Below are 24,042 nucleotides of genomic sequence, written 5' to 3'. Positions count from 1 at the left end.
TGTAGCTTATGAGATATTGCTTAAATGATGCCATGTCATGCCCGAATAACATTGAGTGAAGCTTGAATCCCCTTGACTATAGCAAAGAGTGAAATAACTCAAAGTTATTGTAGTGTAAAGACCACATTGCTGTGTCTGGGGAGAAAAGAAGAAATATTCATGTGACAGAGACTGATTTGTTCTGCTCATGGAAGTAAGGAGATAGAAGATATTCTGCGTGGCAGCCTGACAAAGCCTGCCCTTTTCTGCAGAAATGACATTGTTTCCAGAGGAGCATTCATCCATGGTGAAAAGGGTTAGGGGACCTGCGCTGGTCATCATGCTGTCCTTGTCTTGTAATATCAGAGACTGGCTACAGCTAGGGCTACCAAAGGCACAAATTAAGAATTTCCTCAAAGATCACTTAGTTACAGACACTCACTTTGCAGAAGCAATCACTGAAAACCAGAAAAGGTAAATGATTTGCTCAAGGTCACACTGCTGGTTAGTAACAGAAAAGGATTTTTACCCTATGCCTCATTGTGCCTTCTTCAGCAATAAGAAAGGAACCTAAACACCTATTCATTAATTATGTATGAAAAGTTATTGGTATTTTATTATACTCAGGTATTTTACTCTAAGAAACATAAAACCATTAAAGCAACATTGACTGTATGACTCTGTGTAAGGCATTGGATTATAAAAACATATTTGTACGTACGCAAGAATACAAGTTTCAGAGCCAGACAGGCTTTGTTTTATATTCTTGACTTTTCCACTGTTCCTCAGTGATTTGAGGCAACTTAGTTGAGCCTTGATTTCCTTCCTTAGTGCTGTACCCTTTCCCAAATGTGTGTTTGGAGTGAATAAATATAAAAGGGTTGGGGCTCGGGTTGATCAAGCCAATGTGACATTCAAGACACAGAGCAGCTCTCACGGGCTCCAGAGGAATTTAGAATCTAGTCTAGAGTAGGTAAACAGAAAAATCTATGGCCGGGTGCAATGGCTCATACTGTAATATCAGCACTTAGGGAGGACAAGTTGGGAGAATCACTTGAGGCCAGGAGTTTGTAATTAGCCTGGAAAACATAGTGAGACCTTGATAGGAAAGGAAAGGAAAGGAAAAAGGAAAGGAAAAAGAAAGGAAAAGAAAAGGAAAAGAGGCAAAAAGGAAAAGGAAAAAGGAAGGAAAAAGGGAAGGGAAGGAAGGAAGGAAGGGAAGGGAAGGGAAGGGAAGGGAAGGATAGGATCCCTGAGAAACCTGTGATCAAACAATGGTCTGAACCACGAAAGTGAAGCCCCATCCAAGGAGGTCGTATCTACCTGCACTGGAATAACAGTGGGGTGGTTCCTGTACGCTTATTTAGTGCCAAAGCATCTTGAATATCAAAACTTACAGTGCATCTAGAATATCAATAAGAAGGTGTGTGTAAATAAGAATAGATTTTAGTGTATATTAATAGAGTGAAGAACAATGAAGATGATTTTTTCAATAGATGCAGGAAAAAAATTGGACAATATTCATCTTTTTATGATAAAAACTCTCAACAAATTAAGTAAAGAAAAAATGTTCCTTGACACAATTAAGGCCATATATCACCAGCCCTTCATACTCAACAATGAAAAGTTGAAAGCTTTTCCTTCAGTATCAGGAACAAGACCAGGATTCTTACTCTCACCATTTCTATTCAATATAGTATTAGAAATCCTTGCCAGAGAAATTAGTTAAGAAAAATAAAGAGAAAGTATTCAAATAGGAAAGGAAGAAGTAAAACTGTCTCTCTTTGATGAGGAAATAATCATACATTATAAAAACCCTAAAGACATCAGCAAAACACTGCAAGAACTGATAAGCAAATTCAGTAAAGTTGCAGGATATAAAATCAACTTACAAAATCAGATGTGTTTCTCTATGCTAACAATGAACTCTCCAAAAAAGGAATTAAGAAAACAATCTTGGCCCAGCATGGTGGCTCACACCTGTAATCCCAACATTTTGGGAGGCTGAGGTGGGTAGATCACCTGAGGTCAGGAGTTCAAGACCCACCTGGCCAACATGGTGAAACCTCGTCTCTACTAAAACTTCAAAAATTAGCTGGGCGTGTTGGCAAGTGCCTGTAATCACAGCTACTCAGGAGGCTGAGGCATGAGAATTCCTTGAACGTGGAGGTTGTAGTGAGCAGAGATCGCACCACTGCACTCCAGCCTGGGTGACAGAGTGACACTCTTCCCCCCCCCCCGAGAAAAGATTCCCCCCCCAAAATGAAAACAATCCCATTAATAATAGCATAAAAATACTCAGGAGTAAATTTAACCAAGGAGTTGAATAATTTGTACACTGAAAACTATAAAACATCAATGAAAAAAAATGAAGAAGATGTAAATAAATGGAAAGATATCCCACGTTCAAGAACTGGAAGATTGAATATTGTTAAAATGTCCATACTACCCAAAGTGATCTACACATTCAATGTGATTCTTATCAAAATTGCAATCATAGAAAATTCTAAAATTTATATGGAACCACAAAAGGCCCCACAAAACCATAGCAATCTTGAGCAAAGTGAACAAAGCTATATGCATCACACTAGCTGATTTCAAAATATATCACAAAGCTATAATAATCAAAACAGCATGATACTGGCATGCAAACTGACACATTGACACTTCTTCCTGCTTTAACTCTTTCCCACACTGAACTCTGAGCTCCTGGGAAGCAGGGACTTTAATATTTGGACCTTTACCCTAGCAAATATTTCAGAACAAATGAACGAGAGGGTGGAAGGAAGAGATAAAGGAGAGAAGAGAAAAGAAGATGGAGAAAAAGGGACAAGGAAGAAAAGGGACTTACAACTGTAGCTTATGAGATGTTGCTTAAATGATGCATGACACTAGCTGATTTCAAAATATATTACAAAGCTATAATAATCAAAATTGCATGATACCAGCATATAGGCACTACAGGTGTACACCAAGCTAAAGTTATTCTTGTAGAAACAAGGTCTCACTATATTGCCCAGGCTGGTCTCAAACTCCTGGGCCCAAGGAATCCTCCTGTGTCACCCTCTAGTGCTGGGATTATAGGTGTGAGCCACTGTGCCCAGTCTCTTAACCAATTTTAAGTGTATGATTTAGTAATGTTAGGTATATTCATGTTGCTGTGTAACCAGTCTCCAGAACTCTTTAATTTTGCAAACTGAAACTTTCTGTCCATTAAAAAACTCCCTATTCTCTCTTCCCCTAGCCCCAGACAACCACCACTCTACTCTTGATAGGAAATATGAATTTGACTATTCTAGATAGCTCATATAGGTGGAGTCATACAGTATTTGTTTCTTTATGACCAGTTTATTTCACTTAGTATAGTGCCCTCAGAATTTATTCATATTGTAGCATATGTCAGAATTTTCTTCCGTTCTAAGGCTGAAAACCAGCCTATTGTACATAAATATGGTGTTTTGCTTATCCATTCATCCATGGATGAACAGTAGGGTTGATTCTACCATTTGGTTATTGTGAATACTACTGCTGTGAACATGGGTGTATGGAATGATTTAACTTTAACACATAAATGAGATTTAGAATTATTTTTCTCATAACTCTCAGAAGCTTATATCAGCTACCTTTTAAGCCCAGAGGTGTAGCTCAGAAAACCTACCTTCCAGGGATACTGGGAAGATTAAGGGAAATAGCTGAGGGAGAGTAACACACACATAGTAGGTGCTCCATATACTTACCATCCCCTTTCCTTCCCTTCTTTCCCCTTATAACTTGCCCCATTCTTGGTGCAGATTGCTGGGGAGTACGCAAGTCCCATGGTTGCCTACAGTGCATCAAGTATTCTGAAAATGATTAGACTGCAGATTCTGCCTCCTGTATAGTCAAAACATTTAAAATACCATTAAACCTCTGCTTTCCCAGCTCTGTGGGTTTCTGCAACCTACAGCTCACAAAATTTTTGTGTCTGCAGGGGTTCATAATATACTCTAGGCTTGATGCAGTGTTGCACATGTTTCTACGATGTGATTATGGGGAAGGATGTGATGCAGCTCGCCTTTTATTTTGAGATGGAAATTTTGCATGACATTTATCTCTCCCCTTCATTATGTACTTCGGTTCCCTGTGATCATTTTTCATGGGGATGAAAGGGTCTGTGAGAGTTCTGTCATCTATTTTATTTAGATTTTTGATTTTTAGATTTTCGTCCCACAGTCAACCAGTATAGCAGGAAAATATAAGTTCCTTTGTGGCAAGTGGCAAAGAGGAGAGAAGGGAAAAGGGGGGGCATTTATTAGCAGACACCATTTGTGGAGCCCCCACCATGTCCTGAGAATGGGGTGGGAGCTTTACCTCCATGATCTCTAACCTGCCAATGCTGCTTGAGAATTAGAGGTCAAATGACCTGATTAATGATAAGTGGTGCTTAGGAAGTATTACAGCCAAGATTTGAACCCAGGCCTGACTAGATCCTAGGTCTGTGCTTAGGTCACTGCACAGCAATTATGCAGCTATTGAAAGCCAGGTGCTACCTAGGTCCAGGAAATGTAGAGATGGTGACTCTGGTGTGTGAGGTTTGCATTCCAGGCAAGACTATCCTCTTCCATTACATACGACTACATAACCAGGCAGAAGTGACTTCCATGAGGTAAAGTGTTCTGAGAGTGTAAAGAAGGGCACAATCACATCCTTTACTCTTTTTAGAAAACTTTTTATATGGACCTGATGAATATGCAGGAAGAAGGGAATTCTGGTTGTGGGTGGGGGAGTGTGATCAAAAACACAGAAGTGAGAACTTTTCAAGTGGGATAGTTGAGACTGAAGATACAAAGTTTGTTTTTTGTAAGCACTAGGGTAAGGACTCAGCTTTTGGACTCTTCCCTTGTGCTGTGCTGCATCTAAAACATGTAATGGTTTGGGCCTCTGGATTTAATGCAGATGCTGCAGCCACCAGGGATGAAGTTAGGCATTTTGCCCTGGCTGGCTGCTCTCTAAGGTAGGTACCATGTGACTGGCAGGGAGCAGCAATTCAGGATAAAAGAAAAATGAAATAGGGAGGAGGAATGCCTGTTTCCAGTAGGTCCTTCCAAAGAAATCCTCAGTAGCACTTTAGACACATGATCATGCCTAGAACTCTGATGGCCTCCTCTGTGTATGGGATTGAGTTCAAGCTGCCTTTACAACTACTTTCTTCAGGCTCATTTCTTGCCTCCATACAAGGTGGAGGAAGGCCCCGGATGGATGATCCCATCCTCTCTCCAACCTTTGTACCTGGATGAAACACCTTTTTTCCACGTGCATCCATTCTTTCTCTCCTTCTGCACAGGAGCATCTCTAATTGATTTGTTAAGACCAACTGGAAAATTTCTTCCTCAGTAATACATTCCTCCACTTAGCCAGAGATAACTGCTCCCTCCAAGTGCTCCCATATCCTGTTATCTTTGTGAAAATTCTTTGAATATGATATCATAATTATCTGTGTCCAAGTTTGCCTGCTCCACTGGTGCTGTGTACCTCCAGGGCATAGGAGGACTTGACGGAACAAATGAATGAATGGGTAAGGGAGCAATAGAATGAATGGCTGATTTCTCCATCATCATAGACTGCTGCAAGATCTGCACCAGTGGGCAAATTAGCACAAGAGGGAATGAGAGTGGGAGTGAGGAAATGATGAAGAGCATTTACAGCGGTCTGGGCATTTGTCACCTAACCAATACCCTGTAAATACAGGCAAACATGGAACAGATATAGATAGGGGCACCTTCCTGAGGCAGGTGCTGTGGAATCCAGGGGGTGACAGGTGGAACACAGGCAGCTTCTCCAGGATAAATTCAACTGGCCTAAAAAAAAAAAAAACACCTAAAAGAGGATTAAACTGTTAAAAGACAGTGTATGCCTGTACACTTCTGTTGCTGAGGTTTTTAGTAGCTACCTGGTAGAAATCTCTGGTATACATATTATTTCCCATTTTCAATTTCATGGAGTACATCATTTTCCAAAGCAGTGTCCCCTGTCTAGTAATATCTAGTCAGCCAGCCACATCCCTCCGCTGAGCTGCATAGATAAATCACATCTCTGCACATTGCAGTAAAGGCAGCTTACTGGGGTAGGAAAACGACTCTCTGGGTTTTGCAGAGATCTGAGTGCAAATCCAAATTGGACCATTTACTAGTTAGGGAATCTTGGACAATTTCTTTTAAAGTCTCTTTTTCTATGCACATCTCATCATCTGTAAAGTACAGAGGACCCCCCCGCCCCAGCCATCTCTGTGGTGAGGACTGAAGAGCTTAGTAGGCAATCCCTAGTTACCAGTCTCCTGCTAGCCCCCTGCCCTCCTTTCTTGAGAGACAGCTGAGTGGGGTGGAGCCAGCAGAGAAGGCAGACTGGGGGAACAGGACTTGAATTGCAGTTTTATAATTTTGGAAAGCTCTCATAACTTTTAAAAAGGGGTTGCATATTTCTCATTTGTTTTTTCAAACACTTGTGATGCAGGCCTCTGGGGTGGGATATTAAAGCATGAGCATCAACAATCTCAGACTTGGAACCTCCATGCTGTGACTTCCTTAGGCATCCTGCATGCCCCTGTCTTCCCTTTTCATTTGTTTCCTTGAATTTCATTCATTTATTCATCTATTCTTTCATTCCTCTACTCATTAGTTAATGAATGCCACTCAGTTGTTTATTTTTTCCTTTATTTATTAAACATATAATGAATACCTCCTTTGAGGTAGGCATTGTGATAGACCCATGGGATACAGATATAATCCCAATGTTCAAGGGGCTCATTTTCCACCAGATGTGCATTGATAAACTAAGGCACATATGCGCGCACACACACACAGTGATAAAGTGTCGAGTGCTGCAACAGAAGTATGAACAGGGAATTGTGATAGCATAGAGTGGTATGTGATTAAACCATCTCTGATTAAACACTGCATGGGTCAAGGAGGAGGTGCAGTTTCATTTTCCGTAACCAGTATTAGCTGGTCCCTTAGAAGAGCTCTTGGCTGATGACATCACTTAGTTATGCAATCATAAGACTGGCGTCTCCTCAGGTCTCAGGAACTCTGACTTAGTATCACGTTTATGTAATCGAGATGAGCATCTACATGTGGAAAATGAAAGCTATAATCTTGGAGTGAATATAGGAGGCCCCCACAGTACTAGCAGGGAATCCAGCAAATTATAACAGTAGGGGTCTAACCAGACAAACAGAAACCACTTCCAGTCTTTATGATAGACAGAATTTAATGTGGAGGATTTGTTATGCAGATGGGCGTGTAGCTAAAGAGTCAGGCAGATGATTGTGGGATGATCCAGAGATCAGAAATAGCAGGGAAAGTTATGAAGAAAATAAGAAGTGTTATCTGATCCAAGAGCCTGAGGCAAAGAGGAAGGGAGAGAAACAGCCTGACTGCTCCTTTCACTTTCTTCTAATCTCCTCCCAGTGCCTTCTATCGGCTGAAGCCAGTTAGAAGCCAGATGACAGAGAGACCCGGGAATTCCTTAGTCCCCTAGTCAGCCCCTCCACCTTGCAATTCAGAGGAGGGGAAATGGTGAGAATGTGATGGAGGGTGAAGAATCCCAAGATGGGTTCACAAGGACATTCATCCTTATGGCACTGGGCAATCTCAGGCTGTGCAAAACCAGCTGCCAGAAGCCATGACAGGTGAGTTCTTTCTTTTTTTTTACCCCAGAGATGTGGTCTTGTTCCATTGCCTAGGCTGGAATATAGTGGCACAATCATAGCTCACTGCAGCCTCAAACTCCTGTGCACAAATGAACCTTCCACCTCAGCCTCCTGAATAGATAGAACGACAAGTGGGTGCCACCATGTTCAGCTAATTATTATTCTTTCTCTTCCTCTTCTTCTTCTTCTTCTTCTTTTTTTTTTTTTTTTAAAGAATTGGGGTCTTACTATGTTTCCCAGGTTGGTCTCCAATTCCTGGGCTCTAGTGATCCTCCCACCTTGGCCTCCTAAACTGCTGGGATTTACAGGCATGAGCCACCGTGCCCAGCCTGGTTATCTTTCTTGATTTTTTTTTTTTTTTTTGAGATGGGGTCTCACTCTTGTTGCCCAGGCTAGAGTGCAATAGTGCAATCCCAGCTCATTGCAACCTCCACCTCCCAGGTTCAAGCAATTCTCCTGCCTCAGCCTCCCGAGTAGCTGGGATTACAGGTGCCCACCACCACGCCCAACTAATTTCTGTATGTTTGGTAGAGATGGAGTTTCACCATGTTGGCCAGGCTGTTCTCAAACTCCTAACCTCAGGTGATCTGCCTGCTTTGGCCCCCTAAAGTGCTGGGATTACAGGCGTGAGCCACTGCGCCTGGCCCTTTCTTGATTTTTATACACTTCAAAGTTCTTGAACAATTCATAGCAGAGACATGGAATACCAGAATAGTACTCAAGAGATGATATCAGACTTCCCGTCAAGAAGGCATATATGTGATTGTTCAATTAATTAACAAAGTAAACTGGATTTAAATATAACAGAAACCAAAATTGGGAATGAGATCATATAAGTTACATGATAATATAGTAATAATTATACATACTAAGATTGAGCTCTTTCTATGGGCCAAGTACTGTATTAAATACTTTACATAAATTAGGTAACTTAATACTCCTTACAGTCCTGTGAGGGTATATATTATTAGCTCATTGTACATAAAAAGTAACTGAAGTTTAGTGACTTGTGGAAGGTTATCTAATTAACAAATAGCAAAGATAGGGTTCTAACTCAAATCCCTTGGAATCCAAAATATATATTCTTAATCACTATGGTATATGTCTACAAAGGAACAAAAGTATCCTTCATATCACAGTCAGAATGTAGCTCTCTGGTTCCACCTTAAGGGACAGTGAGCATCCCGTGCCACGTGGTGGAGAAAAGGCTGCATATTACTAATGCAATGTGACATCCCAGAAATCAGTATTAGGGCCTTGATCAAAATATATTTGCATCATGTATGGCAGCAATAGTCTTAGCTTCTGTAATTAGATAATCTGGCACTAGTCTTGCTCTCCCCACTGTTGGAGACAGAAGTTTGGTCCTGGGGAATGTGGCAGGGGGAAATGGGCTGAAACCAAGCAGAAGAGAGTTTGAGCTGATTATCTTGCAAAATATGTCCAAGCTCTGAGCCATTACAGGATGAGAGTACCCCTAGGGATTGTGCAGAAGAGAAGCCCCATTGCCTTCAGCTCCTCTGAGTAAGTGCTGTGTAAACACAAAGTATCCAGATGATGGCTATGACAGTGTCCCATCAGTTAAAGATTAGTGAGGGCTCCCATGAACTGGGGACCCAGAACCACTGCAGAGACAGATGGAGATGATTCAAGGTAACAACAACTTCCAATGCAACACCACTACATTATCTCCCTGAGTTTCAAATGTTTCCACAAAAGAAGCAGAACAGATATTATTATCTACATTTTCTAAGTGAGGAAACTGAGGCTCAGAAAACGGGTGATTCACTGAAAATTATACATGCTATCAGTAGAAGAGCTGGAATTAGTCTTGAGCTACAGGTTCAGAACCTTATTGCATTGTGCTATATTGAGGAGATATAGTTATGCTTTAATGTTCTTTTTATGCCTATCTGGGTTTTGGTCTGTTAAAATGACAAACCTTTAAACAATTCCTCTAACACAAATATTCTAAACACAAATCAAAGTTTCTGTAGCATCAGTGTCTGACTTAACTTCAAATAATGAGATTATTCCAGAGAAGAGCCACTCATCCCTAAGGCAGATCCATGTAACATCAGGCAGAGTGGTGTAGAATGCAGCAAAGGGGCTTGTACCTCACTCACCACGAGCCATTCACAGGATCCAGGCCATACATAAATTCCCAGCCTCTAACGGACATTTGCGATATAAGTGTGGATTCTTGGGAAACTACGGCCACCTTTGTATCTCCCATAAACATCATTGGACCACTTTATGGTCTTGAGTCCTTTTGAAAGATCTTTAATGGGAGGCTCTGTGCTCCTGAATAGGGCCTTGCCACTCTGGAGCAGTCAGAAAAGACTTCATGCAGAAGTTGCTGCTTCAAATGAGGTGTGAAAGTGTAGGGGTTCCTCAGGAATACTGGGGATGGCTTAGTCCAACATTGGCATTTTTCAGATACAATTCACTTCAACTCAACAAACACTTATCAAATGTGTGTTTGTCAATGTTCTCAGGAAATTCTGACCCAGAGAAGTCAACATATTTTTACAATCACCTGATATGCTCATAGCAGAGCCAGGTTTGCAAGACATGTCTCCTGACCCTTAGGGGACACACACTTCCTGATATATCCCTCCGGGCCTCCTCACTTCCTTGGAGCAAAACAGCACTGAAGGACCTTAATCACTGTGTTTTCCTTGCTGTTAATGCTAGTTGTGAAAATGCCTGACACTGAGATCTGTCCTATTTCATGTGCAGGTAGAGTAGTGATTAATGATCTACATTATCATCATTGAGACTGTCCAAAAATTAGCTGAATGAATTTGTTAGATCTGACTATCATTTTGAGAGTCACAATTTTATTTGACATGAATGAATACTGAAATAGCTATTTAACCTCAGGCAAGGCTAGTCTATCTAATCTTGATGCTGTAGTAGGCTGGTTCCTTCAACCAAGAACCCAGCAGGAGGGTGTGCCGAGTCATCAGCAGCACTTCCAAATTGGAGCACCCGTTTGTTGCATGCCTCTTTGCATATGTCACCACATGTAGTGCTCACAAAAAATGAGAATTGTTATGTTTGTTTTACGTAGGAGAAAGCTGGAGCATAGAAATGTTTTTAAGTAAATTGTTAAAGGTTACACAGCTAGTTAAGTACAGGAGGTGCAATTCATACCAGGCTTGTCCAATTCCAAACCTCCTGTTGTTTTGCCAGAGAAAGAAAGTTTTGAAAGAAAAGAAATTTTAAAAAGAAGAATTTCAGATTTGGAAGGAACTTTATGTTGTAGCTATATTGGGGGTGGTCATGGGGCCTTGTGAGCCTTAAATCACAGAGGGTGTCAGAGAAACCAGAGAAGATGGAGTTGAGATGGAGGAGGATTGGGACCAGGAAATCAAACAGGCTCTAGTGTCTTGCTGTTAAGGGTCAGGACCAAGGGCAGTTTATGTGATCGCTGTCATCAACGTCACAGTGAGGCATGACTTTGTATTCATCTCACTGCAAAACTTAAGAAGGCTTTGAATATTATGCTCAGTTATGGAGAATTGTGGATCAATAGGATCTTTTATACTTTGCTGGTGAGAATGTAAATTGGTATAACCACTTTGGAAAATAATTTGGTATTACTTCACAACATTTGATATTCATGATCTCACCCCTAGATATACCCAAGGAAAAATATTTTTATATGTGTAAGAGAAGACATGTCCAATAACGTTCACAGTGGTACTGTCTATAGTAGCAAAAAAAATTGTATATGACCCAAATACCATCCCCATGTCATAGGATAAATAAAATATGGTATATTAATTCAATGGGATATAGTGGAATATTATACAATAGTCAAGTGAATAACTTATGATTACGTACAATATAGTAAGAGCTATTAGTATGGGGGAGGACCACATGTGTAGATACAGGATTTCCATTATGTAGGTTGCTGTAGTAATGGCTCTAAGGTGTCCATACCTCTGTGTATCCACACCCTTGATATTCTCCCACACTGGCTATGGGCTTGCAAAATGACTTGCTTTGACCAAGGGGTAAGAGCAAACATGATAGACACTGACTTGGAATGTGCTTGTACATCGAGCTAGCTCTCTCTTGCTGTTCCTAGGAACACTACAGTCATTATCATGTGAACACACTTGAGCTAGCCTGGTAGAAAAACCTGGCGCCACCACCTCTGTAACCCCAGCTGACTATTAACCAATAGTCCACAACAACTTCCAGACAACTGTGAACAAGGCTATCTCAGACTATCCAGCCAAACCTGCCCAGATCAGAGGAATGACCCAGGTGAACCCAGGTGAATTGCCAGCCCACAAAATCATGAACCAGTAAATCATTGTTACTTGAAGCCACTGAGTTTTGAATGATTTATTATGTGGCAAAACGCAACCAATTTCATTTTTACTTAGGGCAGCAATGTATTTTATAATAAACAAACAAACAAGTGAGAACCTTGTATAAACCAACGATGAACATATATTTTGAAACAAGGAATATAATTAATCCAATTATATGCACCTGAAGCTCATTTAAAAATAAGGAATAACAACAAAAGCACAAACTCATCTTTTAGCCTGATGATTACATCAAGCTGCAAAACAATCTCCCCCATTTAGAGTTTTTTGCTCCTTGTGGCAGATTGCTGATTGTCAACCCTTCCTCCAGCCCGCAGTTAATTCCATAACTAACTCCTTACTAATAAGACATAAGAGGAAGTGATGTGTACAGGATCCAAGTCATTTCAGCAAAAGAATCTTGTCCTGGACTCTTTTCTCCCTTTTCCTTCCCATTTTCTGGCAATGGCAAGAACTGGAAAATCTTGTACACCAGTTTTGGGGAAAGGACACCTGCCCTGTTAGCTTGGGACCCTGGTGGATTTGTGGACACAGAACTGGATGCTACTTGAGTTGTTACATGACAGGAAAATCAATTTATCTGTCAGAAACACTATAATTTGTGTATCTTTGTTACAGTGCCTTCAATTTTTGCTCTAACAAACTCTTCCATATCAATCCCTACAATATGCTACAGTGATGTTTCTGATAAAAAATTCTTTTACCAAATGGGTATGCCTGTATTGCTTTTGCTCATTGTAAAAACTTCAAACCAAACAGAAACATATGAAAAGGATATAATTTCTGAGGATGTTGAATGATTTGAATGTTATCATTCCGTATTTTTAATGCATCTAAAATTACATGTGGTTAGACTGCTAAAATTGTACTCTTCATATTTTTCTGTAATCTGCCTTCTCTATTTAATGACATACTACAGATATCTTTCCATGTCATCACAAGATCTATACAATAGTCCACCCAATGGATATAACATACTGTATTTTAAAACCCTCCTATGCAATTATTTTCAACTTTCCACGTTTTTGTAAAAAATAATTAGAAACATTCTTACATCAACTTTCTTGTGCACTTGTTCAAGCTATTTCCTTAAGTTTTAGAAGAAAAATTTCTGGACAAAGGGGAACTTCATACGTACAATATACATCTTATCTGGTGAAATGTTTTAAATATTTCCCACTCTCTGAAAATAAAGTCTGGACCCAATGGTCTGGCATATTCCAGCAGTGCTGTTCTTCACTATGCTCTCACTGACCTTTCTAACCTTACTTTCCACTCCCTAGAGCACTCTGTATTTGAGCCATATTGATTATAGATTTTTGTTGAAGATATCCAATTATTTCAGAAGTTTGCTCTACTCATGTTACTCCTTCTGTATTTAGTTATTTTACATTTGTCTGTTCCATACGAGAAACACACACATGCACACACTCACACACACCTACTTTATATGTTGATCTAACTTCTTTCTGTTCTTAAAAACAGAGCCCAATATTACCTATTCTAGGAAACCTTTCATTATGGTTATTGTTAGCCTATCACATCTCCCTCCTCTTTGCTTCTATAGTAATTTTACCTACTTTTATCATAGCACTTATCACATCCTGCTTTGCTATTTATTGTGTTTGTTTATTTGCTCGTCTAGACAATGTCATCCTGAGAGAAGAATGTGCTTGTCTTTGAATTCTCCTTCTCGGAATGGTAGCTGGCACCTAGCGGTCATTCATGGGAATGCACATACACTTTGCTTTTCCCCAGGCATTCTGGGTCATGTTGTCATCAGGATCTATTTTAGGTTTCTCTAAATAATATTTCATATTTTGGAGTCTCATTGGTTCTATTCCTATCACCCTAAACCACTTTCTTGGGGTAGACAGACTGAGGTGGTCCCATGCTCCCCTCTTCTAGATATTCAGGTCTTTGTATGATCCTCTCCCCTTGAGTGAACAGAATCTGTGAATTGCTCCTAACCAATAGAACATTAAAAATATTATGAAATATTGCTCCCTTGACTAAGTTATATCATGTAAAACTCTCTCATGACAGACTCACTTGCAATTCTGCTAACAACCTGAGTAGGCTTGAAGCAGATTCTTCACTATTCAAGTCTGTGAATAACAATGAAGCCTGGCTAACAGCTTGAATTTAGTCTTGTAGGTCCCTGAGCAGAGGTCACAGTTAAGCTGTTCCTGTAGTCCTGATCCATAACTATGAGATAATAAATGTATAATGTTTTAAGCTGCTCATTTCATAGCAAACTGTTGCATGGTATAGAAAATACTGGGCTTCCAATAGAAATATCTGAGATTTAAATAAATCCAGACATCAAAACTATAATCCTTCCCAGTAAGTGACATGATTGGAGTCATAGATTAAAAGCAGAAAATATAAAATTAGGTGGCATTGATATACTGAGAACCTCAAGGAAAAGTAAAAATCTGTCAACACACAACAGTCTAGAATGTATGTGCTTTCCAATGTCTGTCTGCTGGTCTACAATCCTAATGATAATGGGCACTTTCTTCCACATGCATTGATAACTGAAACTCGACTCCTACTTGCATATGTGGGAAGCATTTGCATGTAAAGGGAAAAGGTCCAGTGTTAGAACATTCAGCCTGTAGTGAGGCATAGGCATGAAGATAGGAGTGAAGAAGGCTAGTAAGAATTGGATTTCAATAATTTAACAGAATTAAGGAATCATTACTAACGTACCATAAAGTTATAAAAGGACCATAAGGATATATAGTTTCTTCCTGAATTAGGCTGTTATATTAATAATAAAATCCATACTTCATTGGTGTTAGCCAAAATGTTGTCAAAGATTGAGTGCTTATGCCATGGTCATGGCAAGGCTGCCAATTAGGTTTCATCATGTATGCCAATGATAATTGATTAATATTGACAGCTTGTATTGAATTAGGCTTCACAAGCAAGTAAGTTGTAGCTAACCAGCAATGTCTACCATTAGCAAGGGAGAGTGGTAGGGAGGTATGCATCCCCTCCCCTAGGCAGCTGATGAAATTGTGGACTTTGTATTAAAATACATGGAGTTTGAGTCCTGACAATTATATTCACCAACTTGGTGATTTGGGTCATGTCACTTAACTTCTCTGAGCCTTACTTCTCCAAATAGTTAACCATCTTGAGGAGTCAGAGAATCATTAAGAGAGTCTATGGAACAGTATCCAGCAGAGTGTCAGGCCCCTATTTGATGTTTTTTTAAAAAAAATTTTACTCATAATTGCCAAACTTGGAAGCAACCAAGATGTCCTTCAGTAGATGAATGGATACATAGACTGTGGTAGATACAGAAAACAGAATTCATTCACAATTCACTAATAAAAATGAGCTATTAAGTCATGAAAAGACATAAAGGAACCTTAAATGCCTATTATTAAGTGGAAAGAGCCAATCTGAAAAGGTTACATACTGTTTATTTCACCGGTATGACACTCGGGAAGAAGCAAATCTCTGGAGACAGTACAAAGATCAGTGGCTGGCAGGGATTAAGAGGGAGGGAGGGATGAATAGGCAGGGCACAGAGGATTTTTAGAGCAATGAAACTATTCTGTACAATATTACCATGGCACCATGGCACACACATGCCATCATATATTTGTCAAAACCCATAGAATGTACAAGACCAGGAGTGAACCCTAGTAAACTATGGACCTCAGGTGGTAACAATGTCTCAATGTAGGTCCATTGACTGTAACAAATGTATTTCTGTGGTGCAGGGCATCAATAGAGGAAGAGGCTATGTACAACTGTTGTTAGGTGATATATGGGAAATCACTGTACCTTCTGCTCAGTTTTGCTGTGAACCTAAAAATTCTCTAAAAGTAAAGTTTACTAATTTTTAGAAAGTCAAATCATTTTGAACCTTTGAATATTTGTTAAGCAAGTGGATGAAGAAATCAGCAGAGTTAAGGGATGAAAAGTAAACGTAAATTGCAGTAGAGATAAGTTATAGGTATCAGTGGACTGTGAGAAAGTAAATTTAGTGACTAGAGACATTAGATCAGAAGGAAAAGGGTATCAAATGAAAAATACGGAGACGAATGAATTAGGAAGAAACAGCCCAAGTGCCCAATATCAGCAATGGGCGGCAGTTTGAATGATTAAAGCACACAGTGGAAGGTGCCGCCTCTATTTACCTCTTTGTGTAACAGCCATGAGATTCACATTACCTAGAACATTACCTAGTGTGGAAACGTGCCTGTTTTCAGAACGCTTCCACCACAGCGCCACCAGCAGGATAATCAACTTGTATAATTCCAAAGGCAACATGAATAATGGTAAGATGTTCATTCTTGAAGTGATTAACAGGTGCAGACTGCTATGGAGAAGAGTCAATAAGGAGGCAGAGAGAAGTTCCCTTGTGATATGGTTTGGCTGGGTGCCCACCAAAATCTCACCTTGAATTTTAATAATCTTCACGTGTCAAAGATGGGGTCAGGTGGAGATAACTGAATCACTGGAGCACTTTCCCCCATACCGTTCTTGTGGTAGTTAATAAATCTCACGAGATCTGATGATTTTATAAATGGGAGCTCCCCTGCACAAGCTCTCTTGCCTGCCACCATGTAAGATGTGACTTTGCTCCTCATTTGCCTTCCACCTGATTGTGAGGCCTCCCCAGTCATGTGGAACTGTGAATCCATTAAACCTCTTTCCCTTATAAATGATCCAGTCTCAGGTATGTCTTTATTAGCAGCATGAGAACAGACTAATACACCTTGCTCCTGCTGAAAGGTAGGAAAACTCAGGAAGAGGAGTCCTCAGCTTTAAAAATAGGCATCAAACTCAGAATTCTGAGTGTGAGCTGACTCTCAAGTCAGAGCAAGGACTAATGCTTGGAAGGGTTCAGGTTGTAAACTGTCTACTGAAGGTAGAGGAACATTCAGCTTCTGGCTGGATGCCATCTTAAGGCTGGAAAGAGAATCAGAAATTACTATATTAAATCTTGTAATGGGAACACATGATAAACTGTTAGGCCCTTGCCCTGAATTGTGTGTGTAACTCAAGTTTCAAGAGAGAGATGGATAGTTAACCAAATGTACTGTATGCTATTCTATACTGGGTGCTATGTGGTAAAGAAATGAACAATAAGCAATGGTAACATAGAAAAGCATTTAATTTGAAAAGTGTCAAAATCTGGGTATGCCATTTTGACTCACAAGAGAGATGACTTTTGCTGACTTCTAGGCTTTCCATGCCAACGAGTGCAGTGGGATTTAACAATCTCACTGTCCAATGGAGCCAATACCATACTCTGATTCAAGTTGAATGGATTCACGTTTAAGCTGGACCACTTATTAGCATAACTTTGGGCACATCATCTGACCTCTCAGAAACTCATTTTAAAAAATGTTATCTGTAAAATGGAACTAGTAATAGTTTCTACTTCATTAGTCATATCTTAGCAGAGTAGTGTTGACTTAAATCCCGCTTAACAGTGTTGGTGTGAGGACCACTTGAAATGGTGGCTATAAATACACTTTGAAAACGGTAAAGCATGATACAAATATAAATCATTGATGCTATTATTTTTATTTATTATTTAATTTTCAACATAACTGATTAGAATTTCTGATCTTTAAAAGCAAGAAGAGCAAAGTTTTATTTCTGCCATTTCTCTCTCTTTTAAAAATAAAATTATGATATATACTACCATGCCCTGGATGTGGAGTCTTTTTAGTAAAAGTCTTAGAATGAGGGATGACTTCTCTTTTCTCCATCACCTCTCTGAGACCAACAGGGCTTAACAGACTGAGGACGGTTTTCGGACAGAAGCTACTTCCATGTCACACTTTAATATACAGATGCATCTAATGTTCCTGGTCAAGAGGGTAAACATTGCTGCAATATATATATATATATATAGCTTCTCTTCAAATATATATGTGTGTGTATATATATATATATCTGTATATACACAATGTGTGTATATATGTATGTATAAAATCCTGATGTCTTCTCTACAGTGCTAGCTAGTTGCTAAAACTGATCCAAGTTACATTAAACTAGATGTAGTCTCAAACAGAGCCAAGTTGTATAGCTCTGCAACTAGATCTAGCTGTACATTTTTGGTATAAACCTCTTTTTGTAATATTTATTTTTGTGAACATATTTCTCCATATTATATGCAGGAAATGTATTTCTTAATTTCCCAGTCAATTAAAATGTGCTTTGATAAAGAGTAAAAAAGACTGAACATTATCTCTGAGGACAAATGTGCATTCCTTAATGTAACAGTATATTTAAAATGTGGTTTGATTAATGCCAGATCCTCAGAAGGTACATTTAAGGGAAAAACAGCCAGGGTTATCAAACTGAAATTCTTGTCAAAAAAGATCAGTTCCCATTTCATTTCAACCATTTATCTTTGTAGTTGGTAATGTTTTCATACCTTTACAAGATTTTATAAATGAAGTTCTTTTGATATCCTTTCAAAAGATGCTTAATAAAGTAATGGAGCCAATTTTTTTTTTTTCACTGACTGTTCATGGTAACTGGGAATAGTGTGCAGAGAATAGGAAAATTTCTTTTCTTCAAACTTGCTCAGTAGGGATGAACAGTTAAATTCATTTTTTTTCATACCTGCATTTCATTTAAACACAAATCTCTCCTTTCCCTCACACTTGCCTTTCACAAACTTAAGCCGAGTCTACAAAGAGCAGTAAACCAAAGAAAGAACAATGAGACATTATTTTAGGTTGTAGGGAATCTATTACAGTGGGAAAATGCTGAATTCTGAATCTGAAAACCTGGGATAAAATTTCTACCTTCAAGTTGTAATTGGGTCTTTGGGAAAGTTACTTAAGCACTAGAAGTTTAATGGTAACAGTCTCAATTTCTCTATCCACTAAGTGGAGGATAATAAAATCTTCTCTTATTTCACAGACTTGTATGTGAAATTCAAAAAAGGTGATTATCCACATTATCATTAATATTTTTAATTGCTTCCTGTGCTTCCTGTGAATCAAAAATAAATGCAACATATGTAGTGTGTATTAGAGATCTACTCATAAACACAACTTCCTGTTGCTTCCTGTGAATCAAAAATAAATGCAACATATGTAGTGTGTATTAGAGACCCACTCATAAACACAACAGCCCCATAAGAAATGTTCTATCTCTATTTTGTGGTCAAGGAAACAGAGTTTCCGGGAAGTTAATAGACTTGCCCAAGGTTAAAAGTCAATAAATGATACAGCCAGGATTAGAATTCAAGCAAAGTTGAAGTCTGTGCAGTTAACCATTATACAATACTAATTTCAATGATCACAGAATATACATGCACTTAGGAAACCATAAAACACTAGGCAAATTCACACGAATTACTATTTACAATTTAAGTAGTGGCTTAGAATGAGATAAACTAACTGGCAATGTGACTGCTATTTCATAAGAGGTTGATAGATGATATTTAGGACAATGTCAGTGTTGATCTTGATTTTTATCACATGTTAAAACTTCAGGGCTAGGCATGGTGACTCACACCTGTATCCCAGCACTTTGGGAGGCTGAGGCAGTTGGATCACCTTAGGTCAGGAATTCAAGACCAGCCTCATCAACATGGTGAAACCCCGCCTCTACTGAAAATACAAAAATTAGCCAGGCATGGTGGCGGGCACCTGTAATCCCAAATACTCGAGAGGCTGAGGCAGCATTGCTTGAACCTGGGAGGCAGAGGTTGCAGTGAGCTGAGATCACGCCACTGACTCTAGCCTGGGCAACAGAGCAAGACTCCGTCTTAAATAAAACTTCAAAGAAGAAAGTCTCCACCCCATGAAGTTAGAGAGAGGTATGTAGTCAATCTTCTTACCTCAGCCATATCTTTACTATCTTTTCCCCATCCCAGTACCCACAAATTACGCTAATTTATGCCCCGGATTGGTATATAACTTAAAAAAAAAAACTGTATTAATGTATTTTACAAATATTTGATATCTATTATGTTGAATAATATTTGTCCAATATCTATTTGTTGAATATTTATTGATATCTATTTGTTATATTTGTTGAATATCTATTATGATTCATTTCCTTAACCACTGTGTACATTCAGCCATGTAAAAACTCTACATAGGAAGACATAACAAGCAAAATCTATTATAAAGCTATAAACTGAGTGTCTTATGGGAGGTCAGAGGAAGAACCAAGAGTCTCAAAGGAAGTGAGAGATATCCCTAGGAAAAAAAGATGGTGAGAATATTCTAAATTATAAACTAGTACATGTAAAGGTAGGAAGACCAAAGAAAAAGGGTGTATATGAGCTGAGGGTGTATGTATTAGATGGGCTTGGGTTTTAGGATATTAGGTGTGCACCAGCGTAACTGGGAAGTGGGCTACATGGAAGGATGTGATAGAAGAGGTAAGTACCTTCACTAAAGATGCTGGTCTAAAAGAAATCAGTAAGACCAGGCCATGCAGCTCAAAATGCTAGTGCCCTCATCTATGTACTTAAAGTGTCCTATCAAGTACCATCAGGAGACTACCTGATATGACCCTGAAATAAGTCTAATCACAAAAGGACAATAGAATCCACTAGTGTTCTGAAATTGCAGTACTCTCTTTAACCTGTACTCTTCTACTCTCCACTCAGGATCACAGTCAGAAGGTATTCCCGGTGCATCCGGAATCCACAGAGCCAGTAGGACCATAGCCACTTCCTCAGTGTCTAAGGGCTGCTTTGTGTTTAAGCCAAACTCCAAAAAGAGAAAGATCTCTGTGCCAATGGAGGACTATTTTAACAAAGGGAAAAATGAGTCTAAGGACAGTAAGCTTCAATTTGGAACTTAGTTGATATGGCAGCAAATGAAATCTGAAAATGAGCCACTACAAGAAGAATTAAATAAAAACTTGTTTGACAATCTAATTGAATTTCTGCAAAAATCTCATTCTGGATTCCAGAAGAATTCAAGAGACTTGGGCTGTCAAATAAAACTCAGAGAAATTCCAACTGCTGCTCTTGTTCTTGGTGTGAATGTCACAGATCATGATTTAACATTCAGAAGTCTAACAGAGGCCCTTCAGAATAAAGTCGCACCATATGTAGTCTCATTGCAAACTAAAGACTGTCCACATATGAAACATTTTTTTTGCAAAAGTTGATCTCACAATTGTTGAACTGCTGTGTAGATATAAAATCCAAAGAGGGGGAAAGTGTTCAGCTCACCCAGAGAAAGATACATTATTCAATGGACTCACTTTCCAGTTGGTATATGACTGTCACACAGAAGACAGACCCAAAATTGCCAAGCAAAAAGAGGACTACTTCTAGCCAATGGCAGTGTCCTCCTGTTGTGGTTATCTTAAAGGACATGGAAAGCTTTGCCACAAAAGTACTGCAAGACTTCATAATTATCAACAGTCAACATCTGCATGAATTTTCACTAATATTCATTTTTTGAATTGCCATATCTATTATCATCCGCCGATTGTTTCCTCATGCAGTATCATCTCTATTGTACATAGAACTGTTCCAAGTTTTGTCTTGCAAGGAGCACCTGACTATGGTACTCAATAAGCTACTTCTTACAACTCAGTTTCCCTTTAAAATAAATGAAAAAGCATTGCAGGTTCTGACTAACATCTTTTTGTATCATGATTTCTAAATTCAAAACTTTATAAAAGGACCAGCTTTCTCTATTAGAGCATTTCTATTCCCAGCCCTTAGGTGTCCTGTGCTGTAATCTTCCAGAAGCCAAAAGAAGAATAAATTTTTTATCAAACAATCAACGGGAAAAGATGAGACATCTTCCATCTTTTAGGAGGTACATAGAAAAGCAAGTTGCGCTCTTGACCAATGAGAGATGTTTGAAGGAGGAAACACAATTGTTACTAGAAAACCTTCATGTGTATCATAGGAATTACTTTCCGGTTTTGAGATGTTTTCATAAGTTCACCTCTTCTCTTCCCAAGTATCCACAAGGTTGACAGATCAGAGAGTTGTACTGCACATGTTTAGAAAAGAACATACGGAATTCAGAGGAGTATGCATCAGTCTTGTAGCTGCTGAAGATGTTGGCAAACGATGAACTGATGACCATACTTGAGGAATGTTTCAAGGTTTTTAAATCTTCTTGTGAAAATCACCTTGGCAGCACAGCTAAGAGAATAGAGAAGTTCCTGGCCCAGTTTCAGAGCTTCGATGAAACCAAAGAGGAAGAAGATGCTTCTGGGTCAGTCAAAGGGGCTTCAGAAGACAGACCTCTATCATCTTCAGAAGTCTTTACTGGAAATGAAGGAGTCAAGCGGAAGTAAGAAGCAAACCAAATTTGAAGTACTCAGAGAAAATATTGTGAACTTCATGACTGTCTAGTGAGAGAACAGCTTCTGCCTCCTGAGACACAGCCTCTCCATGAGGTGGTCCGCTTCAGTGCTGCCCATGCCCTTCGTGAGCATTTAGATGCTGCTCCATGAATTGCCCTCCATACTGCACTCAACAATCCTTACTATTATCTAAAGAATGAAGCACTGAAAAGCAAAGAAGGGTGCATTCCAAATATCGCCCCAGACATCTGCATAGCATATAAATTGCACCTAGAGTGTTGCAGGCTAATCAACCTTGTGGACTGTTCATAGGCTTTTGCAACAGTTTTGACAGCTGCTGAAAAAATGGATGCAAATTCTGCAACCTCAGAAGAAATGAATGAAATTATCCATGCTTGGTTTATTAGAACTTTTTTTGAACTAGAACTTTTAGGATTTATAAAACCTACCAAATAGAAGACTGACCTTGTGGCAAGGCTAACACGGGGAGGCTGCTAGAAAGTGAAAGCAAATGAGTGAAGTCAGAACTATCACATTTAGCTTAAGCGAAAAAGGTGACCAGTGATATTACATACACTAGAGGACTAGAGGAGCCTGTTTTGGTGAGAAGATAAATGTGTAATCCTTATGTGATGTTTATCCAGAAAAGTATATTGCTAACCCCAAACAGGCATATATCAAAATACCTGTAGAATACTTTATAGTCCAACAAATAATATATATAACTAAAACTGCTCACACATTTTACTGTACTTTTCACAAAGTTATTACTAAATTGTGAGTAAATCATTCTTGAACTTATAGTATAAAAGTATAATAAATTCCTTTATCCAGGAGTATAAATTTTTAAAAAATGTATTCCCTTTGACTTATCAGTACCTGAAGAATATTTTCAGAATGAACTTGGTTAAGGTTCCTTTGCTGATTATAAAATAGCCAGTTCTTTATCAGAGATGGATTCTTCTCTTAGTCAGTGGCTTAGGTTGGATAACTGCATATTATTTTAACTTAATCTTTTATTTCAGTGATGGTCCTGCCAAATCTCATATTGGCATGACCAAAGCTTCAGGCTAGGGCTCGAGATTAATGCTGTGCTTGTGAGCTCCCATAGTCAGAAACTCTATAGTTTGTGAAGGAAACCCAGGATACACTCAGCTGGCAGAGCTTTTAACAACACTCAGAGTGAGTCCAGCTTGCTCTAGCATGGTGGCAACAGCTCAGCAGTGCTAATAGGAGTAATAACTCACATTTGTCTGTAAGGAAATAGAACTAGAAGTCACAGACAGAAAATAAATAAAAGTGGAAGGCGCTAACTTCAGCCTCACTCTTTTTTTCATAATCTCATGAGTATTCCACATTTTAAGGAAAGCTACTCCTTCAGATAAAGGGAAGAAGAGAGTGTCCCAATCCCTCTGTGCCAAGCATTGTGCAGAAACTTTCCCATGAAAGTTCCCATTTAATCTTCATATCTCGGTGAGTTATTTTAATCCCATTTCACAGATTTACATTATATGAGGCTAAAAGACTTGCCCCCGGTCACGTGGTTAGTAGGTGACAGAGTAAGCTTCCAAATCCAACATATGTCATAGTACATACTGACTGTGTTCACTGACCTGCAAAGTACCAAGTCACTGCCTTGAACATAATGATTTCAAAACATCTTTCTGAGATGTGGCTTCAGATACATTTACCATGCCTTCTCAGCCCCTTACCATTTAAGTGTGGATAATTCTATTCAATAAG

At 39.1% G+C, this 24,042-nt stretch overlaps 1 long non-coding RNA gene and 1 pseudogene across 2 annotated transcripts in view; one reads left to right on the top strand and one right to left on the bottom strand.

The window, feature by feature from the left end:
• The window catches only part of LOC110741317, a 2,275,404-nt gene that overhangs the window by 513,167 nt on the left and 1,738,195 nt on the right, over positions 1–24,042 (bottom strand). The window lies entirely within an intron of this gene.
• Positions 367–23,138, top strand: LOC101024638 (annotated as a pseudogene). The gene is made up of 3 exons (XR_004177640.1): positions 367–453; positions 7,425–7,645; positions 20,630–23,138. The product of XR_004177640.1 is annotated as an origin recognition complex subunit 3 pseudogene (transcript).

Source organism: Papio anubis, chromosome 12, assembly GCF_008728515.1.
Source record: "Papio anubis isolate 15944 chromosome 12, Panubis1.0, whole genome shotgun sequence".
NCBI classification, from domain to species: Eukaryota; Metazoa; Chordata; class Mammalia; order Primates; family Cercopithecidae; genus Papio; species Papio anubis.
Note: the sequence above shows the minus strand (reverse complement) of the source record. Positions and strands in the feature narration are given on the sequence as shown.